This window comes from Carcharodon carcharias, chromosome 10, assembly GCF_017639515.1.
Source record: "Carcharodon carcharias isolate sCarCar2 chromosome 10, sCarCar2.pri, whole genome shotgun sequence".
NCBI lineage: Eukaryota > Metazoa > Chordata > Chondrichthyes > Lamniformes > Lamnidae > Carcharodon > Carcharodon carcharias.
In genome coordinates, this window is record NC_054476.1 from 78,402,388 (window position 1) to 78,421,616 (window position 19,229).

At 42.3% G+C, this 19,229-nt stretch overlaps 1 protein-coding gene and 1 long non-coding RNA gene across 6 annotated transcripts in view; one reads left to right on the forward strand and one right to left on the reverse strand.

Moving 5' to 3' along the window:
- phf21ab (PHD finger protein 21Ab) overlaps positions 1-19,229 on the reverse strand; it is a 356,360-nt gene that overhangs the window by 79,258 nt on the left and 257,873 nt on the right. The window lies entirely within an intron of this gene.
- Positions 358-18,501, forward strand: LOC121283095. Its single transcript, XR_005944185.1, has 2 exons — positions 358-451; positions 16,181-18,501. It is a non-coding gene; the product is annotated as an uncharacterized LOC121283095 (long non-coding RNA).

A 19,229-nucleotide genomic window follows, 5' to 3' on the forward strand; every position in this document is an offset into this window, starting at 1 on the left:
ATCCTAACTTTTATTTGTTTGTTTAGAAACATGGAGAGTGGCTCCTAAACAGAGTCACCAGAGTCAGCTGATGAACTTTTAACTAAAGAAGAAAACATTTATTAAACATGAAACAACATCCTTCAACCACAACTTTACCTTTACAGCCGTGTACAGATTTGTAAGTATAACACAAGTTACAAAAGCTATCTTATACTCTAATGTTGACAGTAAGTACACAGTCCATGTAAACCAATAGGTGACCTGTAGTCAGACACACCACACTCTGAAACCAAGTAAGAGATGCCACCCCAAACAGATGCTATGGATCTCTCATCAACTCCCCCCAAACGCTCCTAAACAGAGTCACCAGAGTCAGCTGATGAACTTTTAACTAAAGAAGAAAACATTTATTAAACATGAAACAACATCCTTCAACCACAACTTTACCTTTACAGCCGTGTACAGATTTGTAAGTATAACACAAGTTACAAAAGCTATCTTATACTCTAATGTTGGCAGTAAATACACAGTCCATGTAAACCAATAGGTGACCTGTAGTCAGACACACCACACTCTGAAACCAAGTAAGAGATGCCACCCCAAAGAGATGCTATGGATCTCTCATCAACTCCCCCCAAACGCTTGTCACACCATGAAGCAACCGGTCTCACTTGAATTCCAACTTTCACATGGGGGTTTCCAACCTCCACTCTCAAAGAACCTGCTTTGGAAGCTTCTCTCAATCGACGCTCTCTCATGGACGCCTTCGACAAGGGTCCACCTCCAGGGTTTCAAATTCTTCTTCTGATGTTCCTCTCCCCTGGATCGCTATGTGCATTCAAGCTTTGCCTTCCAAGCACTCTCTCAAATACTCAGCCATGCCAACAGAACATCACTGCTTCACGTGCCCATAGTAAGGAGTCACCAACCTTTCGGCTGTCTCCTCGAATCTCGTGGTTTCTAGCAAGCCTAATTTGCCTCGAGTCTGCTTCCCTCAGCTTTTTGTTCCTAAACATGAGTCTTCCTCTGCTTCTTGTTTTCACTTCCACTGAACAGTGTCTTGTTCCAGATTCTTGTCCATGTCCTTTGACTTAAAAGGCTTTTTGGGACCTTTCTGTTTTTCCTTTAGGACCTGCTCCCTGCAGTTCCCTCACCCGGTAGACTGCTGACAACTTGATATGCCCCTTGAGATCCAGAACTCACTCAACATTTACTGTTATTTTAACTTTAGAGCAATTCATCTAAGACTCTTAGACTTATTTTCCTCAGCAATCTGCTGTATGTCTAGATAGCTAGAGAGAGACTTAAACTGCCTCCTCCACCTTAGAACATAATCACTAACTGAACTCAAACTGCTTTCGGTTCCTGTGTCAGTGGGTCTCTCTCTCTCTGGACCCTTGTGGCTAGGCAACAGAAGATTTTTCCTACCTTGTGTTTGCTTTAACTTCCCTCCAATTGTCATAAAACCTTATCAAAATGCAGGCATCTTTTAAAGTGAAACTAAAACTTAAGTTCTCCCCTTTCTTGACACGCAAATACAGGAATACAAATTAAACTTAAAAATATACCTTATTCCTAACACACACAAATACACATACAACTTACTTAAGCTATCTCTAGTTCCTAACAATATATGCTAATAACAATGTGTATAAACAATTATTTACATAGCTCAGTGGAAGATTTTTCCCAGACTAGAAAAACTCTTAAGTTTATACTGTAATTTCAATAAATGCTTCACACAACAATTGATGGGCATGTACCTAAAGTAATATGCACTGACATATGCATGATGTAAAGGAATCATCTAGAGAAGGACAGATACCACAAATGTTACATTGGAAATATCATCTCTCAAAAGTAGATATATATTAGCATCCCCAAAATGTTTACAACTTCACGATATCAGGAATATTACATTAAGCAAGATGGCAGCATTCTGCAATCAGTAGAGTGTTAGGCTCTCTAGCCTTGGCGTTAGTTTTGTAGGATCGGAATCCCCTCCAAATGGGAAATTTACAGAATATAACTTGAAACCCAAGGACATGTTTTGACCCCATGATCGGAACTATAAATTACAAAAGCCAAGCTGCAGTCAGCAGTACAGGGCTGGGCAGCAAGGGGTTAGTTCAGACATTTAGTTAAAAAAAAGTTTTGGGCATTGACTCACTACTATCAGGGAACATGGTACCAGGGAAATGCTGTTACCTGCCATTGACTCATGCAGTCAAGAAGTCCAATTACCCAATATAATGGCATAAAGGACATATCATCAATACAATACACTCAAGGAATTATGTGACTAAGGTCTGCACTACAGACAATAGTACTGGAGATAGGGTCATTCAAACCATCATCGGAGTCAGGGTGATATTAATGTGTCACCTCAAACAGCAGGAGAATTGCTCATACAATGAGAACTGATAATATTTGTCTGGATGCACCTTCCATGAAAAACCCCATATTGTTTCAACTAGCAGGAGCTGATGACATTTGTCTGGATTTTGCGTGGAATCAACTAAATGGATATTGGAATAACAGGAAATACGTTTGACATGTCTGAGTTAAATTATTATAATAAGAGCACATCTGAGTATCTGGGCTGTGGTTGGAAGAAGGATCAGGGCAGGTCACCCTTGACTCAGGCCTACATTCAACACCGGCCAGACCAGCCATGTTGGGGGTCGTAACTTTCAGTCAAAGCATAGCGATATTGGTCTGAGAGTTTTGTGAAGGTTTGGGACAAGGATTCGGTGTTTTTTATTGATAACTGGTAACTTGTTTCAGCCATAACTTGGCAATATTGGTCTGAGGGTTTTTTCTTAAGGTTTCAGGACAAGACATGGTGTTTTACCTTTTTTTTGTAAGTTTAAACCGAGTCACAGGGACTCCTTGTGGAGTTAGCATTTTTGTAAGTTTAAGCTCAAGTCGTGGTGACTTCGCGTCGGGTACTGGGGACGGGTTGTTTTACATTTTTGGGGTTTTGTGCTGTGGGGTTGTGGGTGATTCAATAAAGCCATTGTGAATTATAAGAAACCGGTCCCGATGGTCATTCTGTTCAAGCCATATGAATCTGTTGTCACGAACTTGGGGAGGCTCTCTAAGGGAAAAGGGGAACCCCTACAATTTTAAGCATTCTGCACAATGCAACCAACTACTTACATATTGAAGTGAGTTAGAAAGCACAGTAGAAAGCAAATGTTGTTTCAGATACACTTGGAGCACACAGTTTACGAGTCATTTCATTTTCAGATTTTGCATCAGGGTTTGAATCAAATCCAGGAACATTAAATGTCTGTCTCCACATTCTGCAAGGATCTTAGATTAAATGAGTTTGGCTAGACAATCCAGAAGCCACCCATAGCACAAAATTGTTCATCATTTGGCATAAACTGGCATTCTGCTCTAAAAACACTAGGATGGCTAGTGTGCAAGATGGAAAAAATTGCACAGGTTAATTAACAGCTGTTCCTCTGAAATTGGTATTGAGGTACACTGCCAAGGTTGAATAGATTACATTTGGTGTTATAGCTGAGAGTGTGTGCCAGATGCTGGCAACAGGGGCTAGGTTTTTGCTACTGAGGCAGTAGTTCAAGTCGGGAAGTTTCCCGACATGGCACACCCATATCAATATAAAAGGCTGCGCCACATACGATTTTTGCTGGAGGGGTGGTGGTGGGAGGGGGAAAGGGGCATAATTGAGTTGGGCGGCAACAGAGGCAGGCCAGTGCAGGTTAGAATGTCTGCCTTGGTTCTCCGACTTCGTCCCAATTTTATGAAAGGCTGTTAGGCTTTCCAGCCCTCACCCACCCACACCCTCACAGCACTTCATGCTCCCCATGCCACCTCCATAGCCACTCACCCAGTATCTACAATAGGCAGACCTCAGGAGCCATGTGGAAATGAAAAAAAAATTAAACTTGTAACAATCTAATAGAATTGTCACTTACACTTAATACTTTTTAAAAAATCTCATTTGTGAAATCCAAAGGTTTTAAATCCCCTCAGATAGACAATCTGTTAAAAAAAAACTTCTATTCAACTGTCAATCAAATATGAACCCACCCCCCCCTTCTGATTTGAGTGCTTTCAGAGATTTTGAAACTCAACTAAACATTCTTAATGGGCTCAGCTGTAATAACAGCCACTGGGAAATGTCAACAATGAAGTCTATTGAAACCGCAGGAACAGATAGCAATTTTTTCCAAGCTACACCATATGGCCCAATAATCAATGCACTCCAACAACACTTTTTATTAAATTCTGACAGCTTCACCATAGTTTTCTTTTGTTTTTAAAGTGCTGGGGATTTAAATAACTTCAGATTTATGAGAATCACAAAGTTGATTTAATACTTGTCAGAATTACTTGAATTTTGAATTAATGGAGATGACTTCAAGAGTCTCCTCCTTCAATTCACGACTCCTGCACTGCAGGTCAAGGCCCTTGCAACAGCAAAAATTGGGTCTGTTTGAACTCAGCACTGATTTCAAATGGTCCTACTGAGTTCAGTTTGAGATTCATGCCCCAACACCCTTTTCCCCAACCAATAAAAATGGGATCCGTTGGAAACAGGGGTGGGGCATCTGCACCCAGGTCCCACCTACCAAATTCCAGCCCCAGGTGTCTAAAACAGGAAGAGTTCTAATGACTAAATTTTATAGTTAATTTGATGAGTGCCAGTATTTACCAAAAAGTTTAGATCTATATTTGCCCCTAACCTGAGCACATTCCTATTGCATTCTGGTTAGGCTTCATGATTTATACGCTAAATTGCTTTCCTTTCAGTAGATTGATTCCATATTACAAATCTTAGCAACTCAAAGCTTTGGCAATCAGCAAAAGGTGCTATTTTCATGCTTCCTTTCTGTCAGTGCTTAATACAGACAGAACATGGCAGATGGTGAATATCAACTAGATTACAATAGAGACAACAGTTCCAGTAGTTTAACAAACTTTCCAAACACAAAATTCAAGTACTTCTGACAAGTATTTTATCAGCTTTGTGATTCTCATAAATTTGAAAATTCAAGCCATCTCCAAATTTGTAAATTAAACCATGGACAGTGTTATTAAATTTTAGTAGAACTAGCTGTTTCAACTGAAGATACAGAAAATTTGGATTTATTTTAAAGTACTAGCCAGGACCAGCAGCTAAGGCACCAAAGTATACACAGTTGCAGCCAAAGCTATGAACTTGTACAAAGGGCTCAGCTATAAATTTGCAATTAGGAAATGGGAGACACAGGGGTGGGGACATGGGATAACTCAATCAAGAAAGGGGGAAGGCCATTTCGTACTGTCTGATAGCTATCTTCAAAACAGACAATACCTAGTCTCTGCACTGTAATTACTGTACAAGAACACAATTATCAGCCCGGGGTGGGGGGGGGGGGGGGGGGGTCATTGTGCTGTGGCCTTTGTCTAACGAGTACCATTAAGTTGTAACTGATAGTAAGAGATATATAAACTCTGCTCATTTGAAACCTCGGTGGAGAAGCATCTGGAGTGCCCAGCGTTTGCTCCCTGCATGCGTAATAAAGGAATCACTTGAATATTGCATCTGGACTCCGAGTGTTGAAATTTTGTACCAGAGTATTCCTCGGACCTTTCAATTGGCGCTGCGAGCAGGGTACAAAGGACGCAGGACACCGACAGGGAACCGGGACGAGTCACAGCGTGAGTATATTTTTATTCATAATAAATCCGACTCCGTGCAGACCCAGGAAGTGTCAGGTGCCCCACGTATCCGAAACCTAGGCTCCAGGCTATAGTTCAAGGGGTGGCAAGGGTGGGGTAGAAACGCTTGTATTATAGATTGTTATAATTACATCCGCTATTAGTTGCAAGTGACGAGTTCAGTCAGAAAGGACCCAGGTAAGAACAGTATCGTTGACGACAACTATACCCCGACTGTCTTACCCAGAGCTGGCCAGTAGTGACAAACTCAAGTGGGAACCAGAGGGATCCCTGACACGGCATTTGGCTGACAAAAATAAGAAATTGATAGGCAAAATGATAAATAATAATTGGAACCCATTTGACTCACCCGCTGATCGGAGAAAATGGTGGGATAATCAGAAAAAAGACAAAGATGATGAAGCATGGATCCTAATGTTAAGACAGCACGTAGAGTTAAGAAAGAAAGTAAATAGAATGTTGGCCAACAAATCCCAAAGTGAAGAGCTAGTACAGCCAAAAATTCTCATGTCAGTTTCGCCAGCTTTTAACACAGCTACCAGCAGCTCCACAATACACAGATAATGTAGATTGGAATGGGCTGGTGGAACAGACAGCAGGATATGAGGAACAACGGGAAGAAGGTTGGGAATGAGCACCCCCATATCTCATGGCCCCAATTATGATAGAGTATGTGCCCCTGGTGCCCGGACAACCAGGCAGATCAGGCACAGCAGCAAGCCGGTTTCCGAGCCTTTCGAGCAGAAATAGCACAAGTCTTAGGGCAAGCCCCAGTTAATTGGAATATAGTGACTAGAGCAAAACAAGAAAAGGGCAAGGGTGCCCATGAAAATGGCAATCGGAAGTTTGAGGCATATTGTAACTACGGGGGTGTAGGAGCTGCACCGAACCGAGACGATGTACAGTTTATGCAATTGTACAAGGATGGCCTTAGCCTGGCCCACCAGGCAATCCTAAACACCGGGCTAGTAGACAAGAACACATATGATGAGCTGGAAAGATGGTCCACGGTGTAGATAACCACATAGGGAAAACTAAGATAAAGGTGTTGGCAGTGGAGGTTACAGACCCCACTGAAATGGTGGCCACCGCAACAGCCTTCCCTAAACCCGAGGTCTGCTTTAATTGTAAAAATCCGAACATAACATATTTACAGTTTTAGATGTAGCCAATAGATTTTGGTCGATACCAGTGGACCAGGAATCCCAAGATAAATTCGCTATCACAGTAGGAGGGAGACAGTATACATGGGTGAGGCTCCCACAGGGATTCCACAACAGTCCGAACATCTTCCATCGGGTCACGAGTGAGAAGCTGAGTCAGTGCGACGTGGAGTCTTACAACAGTACAATCTCATAATATGTAGATGATATCCTAATAGCATCAGAATCAGAAAAGGGCCACATCGGAGCCCTCTTGGTAGTCTTAAGGACACTGAAAAATGTTGGATTTAAGATAAGCCCCAAAAAGGCGCAAGTAGAGCAGACCGATCAAATTAAGGTTATCACATCAGCCGCACCCCAAGGGCCCATGAGAAAACCTACAGATAGATTTTATGGGATCCCTTCCCGACAGCAGGGGAAAGAAATACTGCCTGGTCATAATCGACCAGTTCACTAGATGACTGAAGACTTTCCCCATCAGGGACGGCAGTGCCACCATGGTCGCAAAGATTCTCACTTTTGGAGTAGTACCAAGGTGGGGAGTCCCTTTACAGATGGATTTGGATCAAGGAACGCATTTTATGGGCAGTGTTATGAAAAGGACATATGAGCTGCTAGGGGTAATACAGAAATTTTACGTACCTTACCATCCACAAAGCTCAGGAACCGCACATTAAAAAACGCTTTTGGAAAGGCAATCACAGCAACTGGTAGGGGATGGGTGGATGTGCTTCCCTGCATATTGATGCAACTGAGGGCTACCCCCAGCAGGACAACTGGGTTAACCCTTTTATTAGTTAATGACCAGGAGGGCATAGCCACCGGAAGCGAGGATATGGGACCCATCAGAGATAAAATTAAAAACTATATTAAGCAATTGGATGGACAGCTAAAGGAATTACAACAGGAAATGAAGGACCAACAGGCTATCAGAGATTTAGCAGAGAGGACAAAAGGGGGGCCCCCATCACCACCGACTGAGGTTGGAGACATGGTGTTTGTTCAAATCACCACTAGCCAACCAGATTTTGCCCCAAAATGGACTGGACTGTATGAAATTATTTTGACCAGTGATTCATGTGTTTGTGTCGATATGAAGGGAAAAGATAGGTGGAAACACTGGTTGCAACTGAAAAGGTATGCAGTAAGTAAGAAAGACTGAATTACCGGGCAGTGGGGGGAAAATGGGCAACGAACAGTCCATACTGTGTTAGCCAAGTGGTTTAGGATTCATTCCCAATCTGGAGGACTGGCCATCTGAAAGACAAAGGGGGAAATCTTCAACTACAGGGAGGGTGACCGTCGGCTGTGCACAAGGAGGGGTGAAAAGGAGAAAGCTGCCTCTTATATACAACCTAACCCCTGGTCATCACCAGCAGAATGCTTCATTACAGATGTAACAATAACCGGGTAACCTGCACACCAAGATGGAAAAAAGCTGAGTGTCGATAATCATTACCAGGGCCCTGGCTGTCACAGCCACCTGCATACAGAACGTAAACCATGAAGCAGCAGCCGGTATGGGCTTATACTACAAGAATATAAGCAACGGATATTGCGTGAAAGGAGGTGTGAATGTCACAACGAAAAGGTCAATGCTCTTCAAGCGTGGCACCGGGCTTATGCAACTATCCGTTGGAACGAGCGATGGAGAGAGCCTAGGGCAGAGCTTGCATATGGGAATGGGACTCCAATGGAAAAATGAAGGCCCAGTATGCTTCCAGATCAGCGATGATTCGGATGGACCCTGGACAAGTGCAAAGGGGGCACAGGTCCAGGTACAATGTGAGAGATTTTTTTTGCAATTTACCTTCACACCCCAGGACAACAACAAGTGGGGTCACTGCCCTGGGGAGGAGGGCTTGGGAATGACAGATACCTGGCATTGGATCTTGAGGCCCAAGCACACAGAGTTGATGACAACAGTGGACCCCGGACTAACACCACCCCGCCACCACAGGACACACGACACCACAGAGACCATCTTGCCCAGACATGACCCCTGGGCCACAGAACAAACTGGTACTGTATACGGACGGTGAACTATTGTTTGATAATATTAAACATGAAATTGTGCCGGCAATTGTGAACCTGGCAGGCATACAACTGCCTGAGTATTGTAGTAACCAAGCGCCCCTACGAAAACTATACAAATTACTGAGTAAGGCTGTGATTAATCAGGCAGCTGACACCATGGGCGCCTCTAGATTCAGGGGACGTGCTGCTTTCCACCGCCAGAAGAGAGGGTTAGTTAACAATGTACTGACAGGGGTGAACACAGGGACTTCTCTGGTAAAATCTCTCGACATTCAAGGAATCAACTCCGAGGTCATGAATCTTAAAAGGATCATGAGGCAGATGCTCATAAGAGCAGCAAAGGGTGGTGAGACAGCAGCGGCCCTAGGGGGCAAGAGTGTGGCATCTCTACTGGAAAGCATACAAATTATAGAGACCCATGCTAAAACCACCAACCAATTATTAGAAAGGGAGGAAAGACATGAGGGCAGCACCCAAAAAAGCCAGCTGTGCCATGCTTATGGCCAGTGGATGATTGGGTAATTAAGACACAATCTGGCCCAGATCCAAAGGTGGAGGTACCGGGCTGGATCAACAGTACCCGGTTGCGGGGGATGGCCAAGAACCCAGGCGGCATTGACGCCTGTACGTTGAAAGGAATGACCAGGGTGTGTATCCGGTGATTCAGAAGTGCACCACAAACCAAATGAAGATGATAGGCATGGTATTGGCAATCCCCTCAGTCACAGCAGGCACAGGCCTGTACCCTCAGTACCAAGTGGAGAACATTGGGTTAATCTGAGACAATGACTCCCTCCAGTAGTACCCCATACGCAAGAATGAGGGCATACACGGGGTATCACTGAGCGGGTGCAGGAGGAAAGGTAGCCTCACGATTTGCTCCCATCCAGTCGGAACTGGGGGGCTGGACAAATGTGGGTACAACTAAACGGAGGGTTGTATGTTAGAAATTACCCACAGAGAAAACCATCACACCCGCTCAGGATACAAGGCAAAGGGGGAATACTGTGTGACAGCTACTGAGCAGTCATACATATACGGGAGCCTACATTGCAACATCACCACCCAACTTCTGCTTTAAACCCTGGCTCCCATTTACTTTTGGACACAAGCGAATGGTGTACGTCCAACAAAGGGGTCAGGTCTCAGTCAACGCCTCCAACACACTCCACGATACCCTGGAACAGTATGAAGAACCTAAGCAGGCCCCAATTCCCCACCTTCCTGAAAGTTTGACAAAGATTAAAGGTGACTTACGAAAGGTGATGAAACAGTATTACATGTTACAGGCGGTGTTTAAAAGGCTAATCAATGATACGGAAGAACAATTTGAGAGATCCGACATGGTTGGAGCAAGTGTGGGACTGGGGGCTGAATGTGGATATATATCCCTGGATAAGAATAATCTCTCATATACGCATCGTTGAGCAGCTAGTGTTAGCATTGGCGTGGGGAATTGCAGCATGTCGCATCTGTAAGAAGAAAGCCCTTAGACATAGGGTAAAAATAATGTTAAAAGAGCAACAACGGCTGCTGGCACAGGACACAATACTAATGTAGTAGGGTCCCAGCCTCTCATCTTGGTGGCCGCGCACCACCGGAAAGACAGGAGTCTCGGACATTAAGAAGATCATCGGACGCAGATTAATTGGCTAGCTTAACCTAATGGTTATGCACCCAAAAGGGGGGACTGAAGATGCAGAAAATTTGGATTTATTTTAAAGTACTAGCCAGGACCAGCAGCTAAGGCACCAAAGTATACACAAACAGTTGCAGCCTTACATGAAAGCTATAAACTTGTACAAAGGGCTCAGCTGTAAATTTGCAATTAGGAAAGGGGAGACACATGGGCAGGGACACGGGATAACTCAATCAAGAAATGGGGAAGGCCATTTCGCACCGTCTGATAGCTATCTTCAAAATAGATAATGCCCAGTCTCTGCACTCCAATTATTGTACAGGAACACAATTATCAGCCCACCGGTGAGCCGGGGGGGGGTGGGGGTCATTGTGTTATGGCCTTTGTCTAACGAATACCATTAAGTCGTAAGATAAAAGCAAAAACTGCAGATGCTGGAAATCCAAAACAAAAACAAAATACCTGGAAAAACTCAGCAGGTCTGGCAGCATCTGTGGAGAGGAGCAAAGTTAATGTTTCGAGTCCACATGACTCTTCAACAGAACCAAGGAAAAACAGAAAAGGGGTGAAATATAAGCTAGTTTAAGAGGGGGGTGGTGGGGGAAACAAGAAGAGCTGGATAGAGGGCCAGTGATAGGTGGAGCCAACCAAAAGATGTCACACACAAAAGGACAAAGAGGTGTTGAAGGTGGTGATATTATCAAAAGGAATGTGCTAATTAAGGGTAGAAAGCAGGACGAGCAAGGTACAGATAGCCCTAGTGGGGGTGGGGTGGGGTTCAAAGGTAGAGATAAAACAATGGAGGGAAATACATTTAAAAATAATGGTAATAGGTGGGAAAAGAAAAATCTATATAAATTATTGGAAAAAAAGGGGGGGGGATCGGAAATGGGGTGGGGATGGAGGAGAGAGTTCATGATCTAAAATTGCTGAAGTCAATATTCAGTCCAGAAGGCTGTAAAGTGCCTAGTTGGAAGATGAGGTGCTGTTCCTCCAGTTTGCGTTAAGCTTCACTGGAACAATGCAGCAAGCCAAGGACGGACATGGGTGCATGAGAGCAGGGTAGAGTGTTGAAATGGCAAGCAACAGGGAGGTCTGGGTAATGCTTGCAGACAGACTGAAGGTGTTCTGCAAAGCAGTCACCCAGTCTGCTTTGGTCTCTCCAATGTAGAGGAAACCGCATTGGGAGCAACGAATGCAGTAGACTAAATTGAGGGAAGTGCAAGTGAAATGCTACTTCACTTGAAATGAGTGTTTGGGCCCTTGGACGGTGAGGAGTGGGGAAGTAAAGGGGCAGGTGTTGCATCTTCTGTGGTTGCATGGGAAGGTGCTGTGAGAGAGGGTTGAGGTGTAGGGGGTGATGGAGGAATGGACCAGGGTGTCCCGGAGGGAACGATCCCTGCGGAATGCCGCCAGGAGGTTAAGGGAAGGTGTGTTTGGTGATGGCATCATGCTGGAAATGGCGGAGGATGATCCTTTGAATGCAGAGGCTGGTGGGGTGATAAGTGAGGACAAGGGGGACCCTATCATGTTTCTGGGAGGGAGAGGAAGGTCTGAGGGCGGATGCACGGGAGATGGGCTGGACATGGTTGAGGGCCCTGTCAACCACCGTGGGTGGAAAACCTCGGTTAAGGAAGAAGGAAGACATGTCAGAGGAACTGTTTTTGAAAGTGGCATCATCAGAACAGATGCGACGGAGGTGAAGGAACTGAGAGAATGGGATGGAGTCCTTACAGGATGTGAGGTGTGAGGAGCTGTAGTCGAGGTAGCTGTGGGAGTCGGTAGGCTTGTAATAAATATTATTGGACAGTCTATCACCAGAAATTGAGACAGAGAGGTCAAGGAAGGGAAGTGTCAGAGATGGACCATGTGAAAATGATGGAGGGGTGGAAATTGGAAGCAAAATTAATAAATTTTTCCAGGTCCAGACAAGAGCATGAAGCAGCACCGAAGTAATCATCGGTGTACCAGAGAAAGAGTTGTGGGAGGGGGCCGGAGTAGGACTGGAACAAGGAATGTTCCACATACCCCATAAAGAGACAGGCAAAGCTGGGGCCCATGCGGGTACCCATAGCCACACCTTTTATTTGGAGGAAGTGAGAGGAGTTTAAGGAGAAATTGTTCAGTGTGAGAACAAGTTCAGTCAGATGCAAGAGAGTAGGGGAGTAGGGGTGGATGGGGATTGTTCGGGCCTCTGTTCGAGGAAGAAGTGGAGAGCCATCAGACCATCCTGGTGGGGGATGGAGGTGTTGAGGGACTAGACATCCATGGTGGAGGCGGCGATTGGGGCAAGGGAACTGGAAATTGTTGATATGACGTAGGGTATCAGAGGAATCACGGATGTAGGTGGGAAGGGACTGGACAAGGGGAGAGAGAATAAGTTGTAACTGATAGTAAGAGATATATAAACTCTGCTCATTTGAAACCTCGGTGAAGCGCCTGGAGTGCCCAGCGTTTGCTCCCCGCATGCGTAATAAAGGAACCACTTGAATATTGCACCTGGACTCCGAGTGTTGAAATTTTGTACCAGAGTATTCCTCGGACCTTTCACAACTAAACAAGATCCAAATGTGTGTTTTGCCCCTCTGCCAAAGTCCACCCACTTCATTATCTCATATACTACCGCGCAGAAAATTAGACAAATTATAAATGTTGTATTGAACAAGAGTGAAATACACCTTTCATAGATGCATTCAAAAACATTACAGAACATACTCCAGGTCATTACAGAACATACTCCAGGTCATTACAGAACATACTCCAGGTCATTACAGAACATACTCCAGGTACCATTAAAACATTCTGTTTCACATTTTAGAACAGTATGTACTAAACACTTGGAGCAGATGCACAATTCATCTAATTGTAATTTCTAACATTGCATTTAAAAAAGGATTTATGAGTAATAGCATGTTTAATTGACCATATCAATTATTTATGACTTGCAGCTATTTCATTTTCATATCAATATATTTTAGGTATTAAAATGTACCTCTCAAAGTGTTACTAACAATCAAGTTTTGAACAGTAAACTAACTGGAGTCTTACCATCATTTCCCAATGCTAAAATGACACCAAGCAAATTCAGCAGTTAATTAAAAATATTCTTCCTGTTGAAATCAACAATTAGAAAATAATATTTCCAGCAAGAGGCTGATGTCTTACCACACACCTCCTCCCTACCACCCGGCTCCAAAATAATGAAACATTTCCATTTTTGTGGGAGGGAAAATTTCCTGTTAAGTTCTGACAATGCTGCATAATTAATTCACTCAAAACACACTTTTCACATTGATGTTATAATTTCTCATGTAGGTGGGATCTTCCCCTTTAACTGTACAATACTTCTGAACGGATGGTTACAGTTTAAACAAATCAATTTTGTAGCAGATGATTGATTTGATTGATCATATTTTTACAAGTATAAGAACTCATTGCCTAATAAAAACCTTTGATAAATCAGACTCAAGCCCTTAATGTTTTAAAGGGTAGATTAATAAACTCATTGGTCAATGTGCTACAAAATGGAATGGCAGAAATTGTTTATGCGGCAATTTTCATTTGTTATCAGCCGGTGTTATCGACATTAAAAGAACCTGGCTATTTCTGCAGAGTGGCGTGGAGAGAAAAAATTAATTTGTGGAATAGTAGTTCCGGTTCATTCTCTGTATATCGCCTGAAACTGGATTAAAAACATTTTTAAATTTCTTCAGCCTCAAACTCTAACATTGTACACAAAACTAAAAATATCATTTCATACCCTTCCCTTGAAATATTTACGCTCTGACTCTATGACTTCCCTGAGGTACTTTCCCAATAAGTCATTATGAGTGAATTTAAACAGAGTACGGTCAAGCTATTCAACCATTTAAGGGAAAAAATGGGCACCAGTGTTTGTGCTAATCACGTGCTTACCAGACATCCATGCATGCAAATTGTACAGCTGGAGTCACTAGACACTGAACAGAAATGCTAGCTTATTTCCCCCTCCCAGTATCAGGAATGCTGAGGCCAACTATCGCACCCCAATTTCTGCTCTGGCTGAGATTAGCTAAACCAGCATAGACAGGAGAGTGAGCTTGAGATCTTCCAGGCCTATTATGGCTCACCAGAATATCACACTCTGTACTTACTGCCCAACAGGGGAATCTAACAACTATGTTTCTCTAAATCATTGTAACATTTATCATGTTAAGATAATACAATTTCTTGATATTTCCAAGATAATAACGCCCGAAAAACAAGAAACATCGTTCCTTACATATTAAAACAGAAAATGCTGGAAACAGTTACCAGAACTGGCAGCAGCTGTAGAGGGAGAGAAACAGAGTTAAAACTTCAGACCAATGGCCTTTTGTCAAAGATGGACAAAGTTAGAGATGCAACAAGTTTTAACCAAAGACAGAGGGAGGGAAAGGGGTGGCAGGGTGGGTTTGGAAGAACCAAAGTGATAGTTGGAAGGCAGGCTTAAATAACAGAAGGTATGATGGTGCAAGGCACAAGGAGATAGTAACAGGACAAGGATAGAAACAAAAGGTGAGTCTAGAGGAGGTGCAAATGAGAAAAGCAGAATCATCACCAACAGTTGCCGTCCAAAAACAAAAAGGCAGAAGGGGTCAGAGGTTATGATTTGAAATTGTTGGCCTCATCTCCTCCCCATTGCCATTCTGACTGCGCCCATTCCCACCTCAACCTCCTATGCTTTTTCAATGAAGCTCAACATAAATTCAAGGAACAGCATCTCACATTTCTCTTAGACAACTTACAGCCTTCAAAACTAAAAAACTAAATGTTGAGTTCAACAATTTCAGTTCAAAACATCTGGTCTCTTTTTATTAGACGGCAGCTGTTGGTGATGATTACGCTTTTCCCATTTACATCTCCTCTAGACCTATCTTTTGTTTTTTTAATGGTTCCATAACCCATATCTGTCTTATACCATCATCCTTTCTTCATTTAATTTTGCCTGCTTTCCACCCTATTACAGAGGTACTCTTTTCTACTCGAAACCTGTACATGTCTAAATTTGTCCAGTTGAAAGGTCATAACCTGAAAGTTAACTGTTTCTCTCTCCACAGATGCTGCCAGGCCAGCTGACTATTTCCAGCATTTTGTTTTTATTTCAGATTTCTAGCATCTGCAATATTTTGTTTTAGTATCATTCTTAATGGTGACCTCAGTGAACCCATTTTTCCTGCTCTTTCCATGAAATGTATATGAGACTTGGAATATAATTAAGCTGAAACTATTTTCCTTGCAGCACAGCTCATATTCTACATACAAATCAACAGACAATTGTGAAAATAGAACCACCAGAGAATAATACCCCTGCAACACTTTCCATGAAAGTGACCATGAAAGTTACAAGATATTCTGTTATGACATATATTTTATAGGTGGTCATCCCTGGCCTGATCCAAGGAAAACAGGTCTGGAATTTAACCATTTTGATGAAACGCTATATTCTCATCAGTTTTTGTGATAGTATTTTGCAAAAAACAGGTACTGGAACATCTGAGGATAACGATAGGCCCTTCAAGTGCAGGATGCTGCCTCTAGAGGTCACTCACAATTGAAAGTCAATGGAGGCATGGATGAGAGGTGTCTTTGGAAGCAAGAGTCTCTAACCAAAACAATTATCCATCTTTTCTCTTTACAGTTGACGACTTGTTGTTCACTTCCAGCACTTCGACTTTCTTCCATATTTCCAGCATTTGAAACCCTGCTTCTGCTGTAGTTTTGACCAAAAAGAGAATTTGATCCATTTTTGGAGAAAATAAGAACAGAGACCCGGGCCCTAACGACTGCAGCTGCCAAGCTGAAACCTGTCTTTTGATAAGCAGATTTCTTCAGAGCTCAAATCAAAATGATTAGAGGCCTGCATTACTGCAAGAGGGTCAAGCAATACTTGGGACCACTCTGTGGGACTTCAAATTCTCAGAAGGCTTATCATGAACACACTATTTCATTGAGGGAGGCTGTGTGATGGAGGCAATCATATGAAGTGGGGATGCAGCAGCAGTTTGGTGCTGGTGAAATTTTCTGGCATCAACGTTAATTTGGCCTGAACATGACTTTGATTAATGGCATATCTTAACTAGAGTGCTCTAGGGGAAAATAAACCTGACTTTCAAGACTGGTGTAAGTGATAAAAACTGCAACATAGAAAGAACCATGTTAATCAAAGTTTTTGGTGTGAAATAGTAGAACTGGTGACAATAGCTTGTGGTGGGAGGTGGGGGTGTGGTGCATATGTAAAGGATTGAAAGGGTTATAGTGTGGATCCAGAATGAAAAATTGACTGCAATGTTTGAGTGCAGCGTGGTTTCAGGAGATCATGTCACATATGTATTGCAGGATTGAAAAAGCTTAAAGGGGCAGTTTTTTCTGATTCCACGTTTGGATGATGCCACATTTGCTTGTAGATGAACAAAAAGAATGGATCTCACCTTTGATTTGGTGCCATTACAACACTTTCAATACTTCTGTCACTTTGTAAACTAGCTTGTTTTGCATATTGCTAAAATATTGAACATTTTAATAACACATCATAGCCTGGGAGCTGTACACACACTTGGCTGACAAATGATATAGTATACAGAATAGTCTGAGCAGCTTTAAAGAGAAATTCCTTTTTTTTAAAAAAAAAAGGCAACATACTATTTAACACTATTGTCAACCATCTATCAAAATTGGCCATTTTGCAAGATTAACAAAGTTGTAGCACTATCATCTCCAGGTGAATATATATTCCCTAGACTGGCCGTTTTTAAGAGGTTAGACAGAAGACTTTTTTTTTAATCCTTTACAATGGGAGGTCGCTGACAAAGCCAGCATTTGTTGCCCCTGACCTTAGGTCATTTCAGAGGGCATTTAAGAGTCAGCCACATTGGTCTGGAGTCACATGTAGGCAACAACTGAAGATAGTTCCAGATTTATGAACTAAATTCAAATTCCATCAGCTGTCGTGGTGGGGTTTGAACCCACGTCCTCAGAACATTAGCCGTGGTCTCTGGATTACTTGTCCAGTCTATGCCACTGTCTTCCCTAACGTTCAAAGTTCATTATAAAACTCATGTCAATATTGAAAATGATTAGGTTATCAAAGCTATTAGAGAATTTCTGGGGAAAGTTGCACTGAACAATAACCTAGAAATTTATTGAAAGCTGACCAACAGCTTCAGAAAGATTGACAACCCTGAATATAAGTTTATGACATTGGAACAAGTTTCTAACCCAAGCTGAGGTACACCCAACATTCCTTCACTAGTATTTGAGGAACTATTAAGATGGTGGAAGGAGAGCCTACCAACAATTTCAAAAGGAAATTGGATTGGAAATAAACTTGCAGGGCTACAGGAATAGAGCAAAGGAATGGGACTGACTGGGATTGCTCCACAGAAAACCAACATGAACTCAATGGGCTGAATAAGCTCCTTCTGTGCCGTTATGACCCGATGACGCTAAATAAATCAATGTTTATAAAGGCAAGCACACCATTTTCCAAAGTAGCCTAAATTTCTTTGAAGAATTTGACACTTGAGAGTCAGGCGATATTCACCACAAGGGAGAGAAAGAGAAAGCGAGCGAGAGAGCATATGGGTGGTCGCAACCAAACCTAATCTGTACTCACCTGATGTTCACACATTAAAAATTCTAGTAAGAATCCAATCATGATCAAGACTATTACTATTTTTACCCTCTTGCCATAGGGACATTGAGACCAACAATGATGGAGTCCTTGCCATTTTCCTGGCTAAGGTCAGCTAGCTCAACATAAGAATTGGAGATGTCTGGATGGGTAAATTCACTGAGCCACTGGAGAACAGTACCACTCATTTTCATAACTAAGCATTTTGTATTATAAGCTGTTTAAATAAAGTTCTTAATATTTTAATGCAGTATTCTGCCCCCAATGCTGAAGGTGTATGGCTATACAATTTGACATTTTCCTAGACAATAAAAATTACAGACCCTAAACAATTTCTATTGCTAATTTTGCAATTATTGCAATTACATTGAAGTAACAGCTATCTTAAATGATCTTTTTGAATATCAGTGCATTTTATCAATTATATTATAGAAATTATTGCATTAATCTCATGACTAAATGGCATTAGCTTAATGCTAGTAATATTTATTGGTACAGAAACCGTACGCTATATTTTGCTTCCCATTAGGAGAACACACCATTGCTGGAAAATGATAATTTTAACTAGAAAGTATAATATAACCACCTGCTTACTGTATGATTCTATAAATATCAGTCTAGAGTTTGCTGAGAAAATAATGGTGAGTTTATTACACATGCTGTTATTAGTGTGTAAATCATCCAAAAATGTGTGAAGCAGTCAACTGCAAATTGCCACAAAATTACTTGCAGAAACAGCAGCTCAACATCAACCCAACCTTGAATTTCAAGGAGTTACTGCATTTGCATACTAAATACAAAAGTTACAGTTGGTATATGACAGCGTAAGGGACCTTTCAATGATGAGATTTATATTCTTGCAATAACATTCAAACTCTAGCTTGGAAAGGAGTAATAGAAACTGTGGAGTCTCATTCCTCCAGCCAGTAGCTTATCTTTGGATTTTTATTTTTACTTTTCTTGTCTCTCTCTTAATCCAAGCTTTCTTTTCCTCTACTTCTCTCTTTGGAATCATAAACACAGGGGTATGGTCTCAGGAAAAGGGGCCGATCATTTA